The sequence below is a fragment of the Echinops telfairi genome, unplaced genomic scaffold (genome assembly GCF_000313985.2).
Source record: "Echinops telfairi isolate 266 unplaced genomic scaffold, ASM31398v2 ScPeMD7_7469;HRSCAF=8507_1, whole genome shotgun sequence".
NCBI lineage: Eukaryota > Metazoa > Chordata > Mammalia > Afrosoricida > Tenrecidae > Echinops > Echinops telfairi.
The window spans coordinates 72,846,840-72,854,484 of record NW_022111373.1 but is presented as its reverse complement, the minus strand read 5'-3'; the positions used below and the strand labels follow the sequence as shown (position 1 = coordinate 72,854,484).

General features: G+C 45.2%; 1 long non-coding RNA gene across 1 annotated transcript; it reads right to left on the bottom strand.

Annotated features, from left to right (window-relative positions):
- Window positions 1-6,355: 6,355 nt before the first annotated feature.
- Window positions 6,356-7,584, bottom strand: LOC123521117. Its single transcript, XR_006679594.1, has 2 exons — window positions 7,488-7,584; window positions 6,356-6,987 (listed from the first exon to the last, which is right to left on the bottom strand). It is a non-coding gene; the product is annotated as an uncharacterized LOC123521117 (long non-coding RNA).
- Between the last annotated feature and the right edge of the window lie 61 nt (window positions 7,585-7,645).

Below are 7,645 nucleotides of genomic sequence, written 5' to 3'. Positions count from 1 at the left end.
CTCCCAATTAGAGGTAATACTATTATTGCTGTTTGATACATTCATTCATTCAACAAATATTTTTGAGGCCTGCTATCAAGCCAATGCATCACTGGAGAAATGGGGAAGAGAGCTAGCTGTCTCTGAAGGGAAGAGATCCATGCTTGTGCCCATTCCAGAGCCAGGTGACCCAATGAATGGGAAATGATCAAGCAATATGATTAGTATCATATGTAAGTAAAATGTTGTTGATGTTAATCCAAAAAATTATTTGTAGCAGTACACCAACAGAGACCAGGCAGAAATTCAAGCCAGATTCAGAAGAGGTGGAATGAGAAATATCATTGCTGATGTCAGATGGATCTTGGGTGGAAGCAGAGAAGACTAGAAAAAATTTTACTTGTGTTTGATTGATTATTTGAAGGCAACCAACGGTGTGGATCATAACAAACTATGGATCCTGTGTTAGTCCAGGTTGCCTAGAGAAACAAATTCATAGAAACGCATATGTGTATAAGAGAGAACTTTTTATCAAAGAGTAGTTGCATATCAAGAAAACATCCCAGCCCAAACCAGATCAAACTCTTAAGTCCAATATTAGCTCATGTGTCCAATACTAGTCTATAAATCCTTCTTCAGACTCATGCAACTCACGCAACGAAGCTGAATGTGGGTAGTGCACAGGTCTCTTGGTGGAAAGTCTTGTGGGTCCAGTGGTAGTGTAAGCATCTCAGTGCTGGCGTGGGTCTCCACATGGCACCTCCAGTTCCAGGGCTCTGGCTGCATCAGTGTAGCTCTATGTGGCTTGTCAGCAGGAAGACAAAGCAGAGAGTGTCTGGCCCCAATGAACTATTTATCTTCACCGTGCATCCAAATGAGATTGTCAAGCTGCAACCTGATTGACAGGCAAAACTCTACCCCTTTGCAAGTTGACAAAAGATTACATAATTAACAAAGATCCCATTGAGAAAGGTGTGAATTCCCGAACATTTCACTGTGCAGATGAGGAAACGGAACATCAAGAGGTAGTCATTTGATCAGAACAATGGGATACGGTCTGCATTGTTGACAATCAGCAAAGGTGTGTGTTGAGGTTGTATCCTTTCATGACATTTATCCCATCTGTGTGGTGAGTAAATAATTGGAGAAGATGGAACACATAAGAAGAACGATGGACCAGGATTGCAGGAAGGCTCATTCGTAACCTGTGATATTCAGATTACACAGGCCTGTTTGCTGAAAACTGAAGATTTGGACCACTTACTGATGAAAATAATGAGTACAGCTGCCTATGGATCGATCCTCTACATAAAGAAAATGAAAAACCTCCCAATTGGACTAATGAAAATCATCATCATGATCATCATGGTGCAGATAATGGAGTTGTCCAGGGTTTCCTTCTACTTGGATCCACAATCAACTCTCAGGAAGTAGGAGACAGGACATCAAGCGATGTACGGCACTGGGAAATCTTCTGCACAAGACCTCTTAAGCAGCGATGTCATTGTGAGGACTCAGGTGTGCCTGCCCCGAGTCATGTCACATTCAATTGTGAACGTGAAGACCGGAGAATAATGAATGCCCTCTGATTAAAGTGTAGGTGAAGAATACTGACAGTACCATGGACTTTGAGAAGAACAAATACATCTGCTTTGGAAAAAGTGTAGCTGGAGGCTCCTAAGAACCAGTATGGCGAGACTTCCTCTCAAGTAGAAGAGAACAGCCCCTGGAGAAGACCATCATGCTTGGTGAATCAGAGGGTCAGTAAAAAAGAAGACCTTCAACAAGACGGATCGACACAGTGGCTCAGGCATAGCAAAGGCAGTGATGAGAGGGCAGGAGCAGGCAGTGTTTCCTACGGTTGTCAGAACTGACTTGGGAGCACTTAACAGACATTTCTCCGGCCTTATCCTTGTCCTGGTCCTCAGACTGAACCTTTAATATGTCAGGCTCCCTTGAAGGTCAAAGACAGGTATTTATCCCAGGTATGCTCAATAGAAGTTTGTGGATTGATAGTGAGGCAGTAGTGGAAACTTGTCTTCAAAACTCAAGTACTTCCCGGTGTGTCCAAGAGTGCAAGCTGTGATAATATGGGAGAAGTGAGGCAGTTCTGTAGGGCCATAAGAAGGCCAAATTAACACCCCCCCATCCCCCTCAGAAGAATGCATTTCAGAGGGCAGCACTTGGGCTACAGCTTGAGGAGAGGGGTGCGTCAGATTAGAGCACATAGGAGAAATGCAAAGGGATGGAGAGGGAGGAGAGGACATCCTGGCCCACCAAGCCCTGAGGACAATATTCCAGCTCGGAGCAGACAACGCACAGAGAGGACCATAGGCCCAACCCCACCAGGAGACATGATGTCCCTCACCAAACCTTAGCACTGCGGGGGACAACACTGGAGACACAGTGTGGGAATAGTGCACAATCTGACCCCATCAGGCTGGGGCGAAACACTAAGGGCATGCAACAGAGCAGCAAGGGTAGCAAAGTGATGAAATCCCCGGGGAATACCAAAAATAGACTTTGGACACAGAGTGTGGCACCCCATCAGATGCAACTGGAAAACACTCACAAAGACCAATAGACCTTGAACTATTTATCAGCTTTTTCATTTTTATCAGTGGCTTTCTTTTTGTTATTGTTATTTTGTTTTGTTTTTGGTTGCTGTTGTTGGTTTTGATTTCCTTTGTTGTTTTATTTGGCTTTGCCTGGTATTTGCATTCACTAATGTATCTTCCTGTCTATCTAGATAAGACAGGCAGGATAAATAATTCAGAGATGAAAAGAACGGGACTAATGGTTCCAGTGGTGATAAAGGAGAAGGTGAGGTGAGAGAAAGGAAGGGGTAGGGGTTGGGGGGAACCAACCCAGGGATGAGGGAATAACAAATGAACTAAAATCAATGGAAAGAAGGACGTAGGATGCCTAGTGGGGTTTAATCAAGGGCAATGCAGCAACGAGGAATTACTAAACCCGAATGAAGGCTGAACATGACGGTGGGACAAGAGGAAAGTGAAAGGAAATAGAGGAAAGAACCAGTAGGCAAAGGACTTTTATAGAGGTCTAAATACAGGCATGTCCATATGTAAATATATATATAAAATGAGAGGAGAATCGAACTATGTATTCATATGTATATGCTAAGAATTAAGGTTGCAAATGGACACTGGGCCTCCACTCAGGTACTCCCTCAATGCAAGAACACATTGTTCTATTAAACTGGCATTCCATGATGCTCACCTTCCTGACACAGTCACTGAAGACAAAATGGGTGCAGATAAGCAAATGTGGTGAAGAAAGCCGGTGGTGCTCAGCTATCAAAAGTAATAGCGTCTGGGGTCTTAAAGGCTTGAAGATAAACAAGTGGCCATCTAGCTGAGAAGCAACAAGGCCCACATGGAAGAAGCACACCAGCCTATGCGATCACGAGGTGTTGATGGGATCAGGTATCAGGCATCTAAGACCCAGAATAAAATCATACCCAATGTGAATAGGGTTGGGGGCGGCATAGAGTGGAGACTCAATGCCCCTCTGTAGACAATTGGACATCTCCTCACAGAGGGGTCACAGGGAAGAGATGAGCCAGTCAGGGTGAAGTATAACACCGATGAAACACACGACTTTCCTCTAGTTCTTTGGTCCTTCCTTCCCCCCACTATCATGACCTCAATTCTACCTTACAAATCAGATTAGACCAGAGCATGTACACTGCTACAGATAAGAGCCTGAACACAGGGAATCTAGGGTAGATAAACCCCTCAGGGCCAACAATGAGAGTAGACATACCAGGAGGATTAGGGGAGGGTGGGGAGAGAAAGGGGGCATCGATCACAAGGATCAATCTAGAATAAGGTGACCAGACATCCCGATTTTTAACAATTTGTCCCGCATCCCGCAGCAGTTTTAAAAAGTCCCAATTCTGAAAAGAATGCACGATTAAAGAACCAGGTCCCAGGGGGAAAAATAATGGAAAAGTAGGTGAGGGGTGATGGAAGATGATGTAAGATATGAAAATAATAATCTATAACTTATCAAGGGTTTGTGAGGGAGAGAAGGGGAAGAATTGGGGAGCTGATATCAGGGACTCAAGTGGGAAGAGAATGCTTTGAAAATGATGACGGTGGCATATGTGCAAATGTGCTTGACACACTGGATTGTGATATAGATTGTGATCAGAGCTGTAAGAGCCCCCAATAAAAGTACGGGGGTTAAAAAAAAAAATGAAGGCCACACTGCTTATCAGTGGTTGGTGCAGCTCTACTGTTGTTTTTTTTTAAGTTCTGCTATTCCTTCAGTTTAGTCCTTTTATTTTTACAAGTATTTACAATGGCTTGAAACGTACTGTGAAAAGTACTGCAAAATGTCATCATCATCATAATAAAACAAATTAGTCCTTGATGAATTTTCCATTTACAGTGACTTCCTTAGTAAGAAGGAACTTTTAAGTGTGACACATATAACTACCACAGAATCAAAAATTTTGTGAACCCTTAGGAATGGAGGATAGATCAAAAAGCAATGGCTTCACATTGGTATATTGTTTAACGAAGCTTTTTGGAACGTTGTAGTATTTTTTGGCATCATATATCTGCCATGTGCTCTGTCCTTCAATATTTCGTATTCCATTTTTATTAAAATATGCTCATCATAACCCACTACACCCATTACATAAATTACACTTCAAGAGTTGAAACTGAAAAAATTGAGGAAATGGAAGCCGATGCATAAATAAAGATACATGTGAAGGCAGTGTGGGTCAAGGCTGGAGGGTGGGTTGAGGCCAAGTTATGAAGGCCCGATGATGCTAATGATTGTACATATCCTGGAAGCAACAAGAAAGTTCTGAAGAGTTTTAAGCAAGGGAGTACTTGCTCAAAATTATTTTTTAGGAATATAATACTTGCAAAAAATAGGAGACCCACTTGAGAGTTATCTCAGTAACGAGAGCAAAGATGATGGGCATTTTAGTCGGTTCATGCCTGTTTGCCTGCTCGGTATCATATGCTGGAGAGACCTCTTTAAAGTTTAATCCTGCCTTCAAGGTGCTTATTGTTGTGTGTGTGTACAATTAATTAGAAATGAATAGAACAGAGCAATAACTACTTTGAGGATGTTGTGAGACGTGGTGGTGCGTGCAGCAGGGGAGCAAAGGCAGAGGCAGAAAGGAGCAGTTCTATCTAAGAGGAGAAATATACCACACTGCTGACTGCCGATAGGCTTTTCAGGAGTATAGGAGAGTAGACCTGTTTCCTGTTTCCTTCCTCTCTTTGCTGACCCAAGCATGATGTCCTTTTCCAGGAACTAGTCCCTCCTGAGAACATGTCCAAATATGTGACGAAGTTTCCCCGTTCTCACCTCTATCTGTGTGCATAACAGAATATAGCACACTATGTAGATTCAGGGTTCTCCACCTCTGATGTCTTAAAGTAGAATCTCAGCCAGAATTGGGTGTCTGCATTTTAAAACACTATTCTAGGTAAGTCTGTACACCTTTGTATTAGATGCTGGTTTCATCAACTGCAAACCGCATACCTGGAATTTTCTAGCTGAGGTGCAGGCTCAGCTGATCGTCATTGTCTTGGAACATAGAAGATGCATAATAAATAGGTGCTGATAGTCTTATTTGGAAACCAGATGGAGGCAGTGAAGATCAAGGCAGTGAGAGGCGGAGCAGCTGGGTAACGTTAGGCTTTGGAGCGGGAAGACTATGAACAAAATGAGCAGGAAGATAAGAACAAGGGCTGGGCCTCCTTGCCCCAGTCAGACATCCAAATAATGCTTGTGAGGCAGTAAGTAGGAAGCATATTGAAAGTACTGTGGACTGCCAGAAGACAAATCAATATATATTGGAGGAAGTCCGGCTAGACTCCTCCTTAGAAGCACGGATAGTGAGAAATGTTACTAGGAGGGGCCAGTTCCTGGAGAAGGACATCATGCTTGGTAGAGGGTCAGTGGAAACGAGGAAGAAGTGTGAGCATTGACTGCAAGTGTGAGTAGGGTGCAGGGCTGGCCAGTGCTTTTTCTATTGGACACAGGGCCCATAGGAGTTGGAACTGATTAGATAGCATCAACGCTGTTCACTGTCAAGGTCAGTGGTTGAAACTCTCCAGCTGCTCCTTGGGAGAAAGATTAAGTAGTTCTCTTAAAGATTTGCAGTCTTAGGGCCCTCTATCAGATCAGAATGGACTTGGAGGCAATGGGGTTTGATGGCTCTCTACATTTTAGGCTGTTAATCTATAGATGGGGGGTTAGAACTCACCAGCCCAGAGAAAGATGTGGCAGCAGGCTTTTGTAGAGTACAGGGGTTGGGAACCCTAGAGGAGATTTTTACTCTGGGCTGTAGGGCTATGAACTGGAGTAAACTCAACAGGAAGGGTTTGAAATGCGTGCAGATGCTTTTTTAGTCTTTAACCTTTTACAGACTTAGAAAATGACAATGTAACACAATGTCGGGGGTTGCATCCTTAGCATCTGAAGTGAACCCTACACCTGTACTGAGCACTTGCGGTGCGCCAGGCTGCAGGTAGATTCTGAGGATACCACAGCACAGTAGTTTGTTCTGTTTTCATCATTTAGGACCACATAGCACGGTGGTCATCGTCCATGTCCATTGCTGCTGAATAATATACATTCCTAGTCAGTCAGTTGGAAAAGCAGCTGCTTCGTCTCAGATTCCAACTTGGGTCTCAATAAGAAGAGCTTTCAGCACCCACACTCTTCCTCCATCACTTCTCGCTAGTGGTTTCACACGGAGCAAGGAATAGTTTCAGGGTGACTTATGTGCCAGTCTCAAAAAAAGCCAGGGAGATAAAATCTAAGTCCTTCCAATTCTGGGTACCACCAAATCAAAGGGATTCTGGCTCTTTGTCGCCTGTCCCAAGTGCTGTTCTGCGAGGGCAGTAAGGAAAGGATGTGGGGGAAAGGAAGGATGACTTTTCAGTGTAAATGCGTTCCTTGCCCATACACGTTTTTTTCAGTAACCTCCTCCAGGGGCTTGGGTAGAGAGAACTGGAAGAAGAAAAACACAGTGTTGTAATTTTGCACCCCACACGCCTGCATGTAAACAAAATCGGGCATCTTATTGTCATCCACCAACATCATCTGTGAACCCCGACCTTCGGACCTGAGCCACCCTCACACCCACCCCGTATCGTTTCCGGAGAAGTAGCCATTTTGCAGATGCAGGAGGATGGGTGCAAGGGCTGGACCTTGGCACCGAATCGAATCGGCTTGCCAAACCTGCGAGGAACCAGCCAGGTCGGCAGAGCCGAAGCTGGTCTCCGTAATTTCGAAGCAGCCCAGCGCCCGAGGGCCCGGAAGCGGGCCGGCTGGGGTTCCCAGGTGGGGGGGAAGGCTGTGGAAAATTCATCGCTGTGGAAAATTCATCAGTGAGGGCGGGGCCCCGGCGGAGGCAGGTGCCGAGGTCTCGCCAGCTGCCCGCGCGCAAAGCGGGGTCAATCACCTGCCTCCCCCAGGTGCGCAGTCTGCACCGGAGCGCCCTTTCCCACCTGGGGGCAAGGGGTGGTGGTGGGTCGTCGTGCGTCTTTCCCGGTCACAAGGGGTGCATTTTACGCCTCTGTCCGCACACTCGAGCCCAGGGGAACACGTGTCACCTCCGGGAGACGCCACACTCCGGGCGGAACCTCGGAGTCAGGGAGCTCACAGC